At 46.3% G+C, this 2138-nt stretch overlaps 1 pseudogene; it reads left to right on the top strand.

Annotated features, from left to right (window-relative positions):
- Positions 1-1066: 1066 nt before the first annotated feature.
- Positions 1067-1902, top strand: LOC122048774 (annotated as a pseudogene).
- The last annotated feature ends 236 nt before the right edge of the window (positions 1903-2138 follow it).

Genomic DNA, 2138 nt, shown 5'->3' with positions numbered 1-2138 from the left:
AAAAGGAAAGCTACAATGTGAAGCTCTGTGACTGGGGCAGCTCTAGGAAGGGTGCATTGCGCTCGGGACTTCTGGACCAGTTTGACAAAGTGTTTGTTTGTACTTTTATTATTATAAGCTGTACTTATTTTATTATTCTTTTATGCTTGTGATTGATAAATTGTAAAATGATTTTCTACGCCTCTAGAAAGTTTTCGGAAAGAAAACCACTAGTAGACTAGCGCTTGAGTGCGTAGGGCTTGGACATAGTGTGGAGGGTTGAGAACCAAGTAAATCTCGTGTGCCTTTCTTATTATTTTGTTTATTATTATTCCGTTGCATATTGACGACTTTGATAGAGTAAACGAAAGTATACTAAAAAGAACGGTCGATATTCACCCCCTTTATCGATTGGATCAGAGCAGGAGGCTTTGATCGGACTAATCACTGAAGGAGCAAACATGCCAAGGATTGAGGGAGTGCAAGGTATAAATTTTAATTATGGTTTTTAAATTTCACATAATTTGTTTCAAGTGCAGGAAAAGAGAACACTATAACAATAAGTGTTCTACTCGTAAGAATCGAATGACACAACCAGTGGCAAGGGAGGAATCGATGCTCGGAGTTCTGAGGTGCATAGATCACATCAAATGCTTCAAGTGTGGAGTTCGAACACTACAAGAACCGTTGCCCAACAATAAAAATTACAAAAAAGGTTAATAATTTTATATTTCATGCAAATTCGATTATTTACAATAGTAATACATTCAAAAATAGGTCTATAAATTTACATGATAATATTGCTTCTCAAAACTACCCCTGATCCGGATGTTAGCAAGGGTAGGTGGAGTGATTAGGGAATAAGGGAGGGGCGTTTTGATCTTTTGATGATTAGGGCTTGGAGTTTATAGTGGACATTGTTCTTCGTGTCCAGGGGGGAGGCCGGTTCGTGTTTTTGAGCCCGCCGCCACCGCACTTCTTCTTCCTCCCTCCTCGCCAGCGCTGACATCGGCCGCCGCGTGCCGCCGCCTGCCGCCGTTTCCCTTCTCTTCCTCGCGACTCTGCTGTGGGACTTCTCCTCCTCGCGATGACGCCGTCGGGTAGACCGACCGCTCCTCTCCTCCTTCACCAGTCGACGCTCGCCGGAACAGAGGTGCCACCTCTCCTCTAGCCGGAGCCTCCTCCAAAGTTGGCTTCCCCTTGCTTGGACACCACTGTGGAGGCGTACACAGAGGGGCGGCACAAGAGAGAGGGGGGCGAGGCGGCCGATCCATGCGGTGGTGACATGGATGAAGCGGCAGTCGCCGAAAGTGAAGGCGTTCCTCTCTGTAGTGGCGGGCACGGCGCCCTCGTCTTCCTTCGCTTCATCGTCCACGACCACGACAACCTGTTTGTCGCAGGCGAGGCCATTCACGCTCTAAAGATCTCCGTCCTTATTTTATAAGCTCATCGAAGAGAGGACCTACGCCGGACTTTCAGTGAAGTCGCAGGATCTAACAGCCTTATTCTTAGTTGCTACAGACTCTATTGTAGCTTCATGATGGAATATGATATACGCACAGTGCCAGACATTGTGACTCTCGTTACTACTCTGGGGTCATTTACATGATCAGGTTTGAATTGAGGACAAGGTGCATGGAGGATAAGGACAACTTTGCTATATCTTATGTGATTCATGTCGTGCCTGGCTTTGAGCCACAGGAGCCAGCCACTCATCCGGTGGACATTTACCTATCTCTCGTGGTCACGAGGATTAGATCAGCACTGCGATCAGCTCATCCATCCATCCGAGGACGTCCCCGGGGCCAGGGTACATCATCGTACTCGTTCTCTATTTACTTCATTATTCCACTATTTATTCAGCTTGTTCTTATGCATTATTGGGACTCGCCTCGAGCATCGAGGTACCAGGGACCGGGGTAACCCGGTCGTTGGCTACAGGTACTGCCGACCGGAGAACATATGACGGCTTGGTCAACGCAGAAGACAGCTCAACTTCTGGGCCATGGGGATGCGGTCAACCTTCCAGACACGTCATTCCGGCAGGTTCGTCTTCTCAGTTTCCCGACATGATCAACCCCTATGAATGATAATTTAGAGAATAATTTTATAATAAATTAGATTTAAATTTTTTAAATAATTCTAATAATTCTAAATTT

This window comes from Zingiber officinale, chromosome 2B (assembly GCF_018446385.1).
Source record: "Zingiber officinale cultivar Zhangliang chromosome 2B, Zo_v1.1, whole genome shotgun sequence".
NCBI lineage: Eukaryota > Viridiplantae > Streptophyta > Magnoliopsida > Zingiberales > Zingiberaceae > Zingiber > Zingiber officinale.
This window is presented reverse-complemented; position numbering and strand designations above follow the sequence as displayed.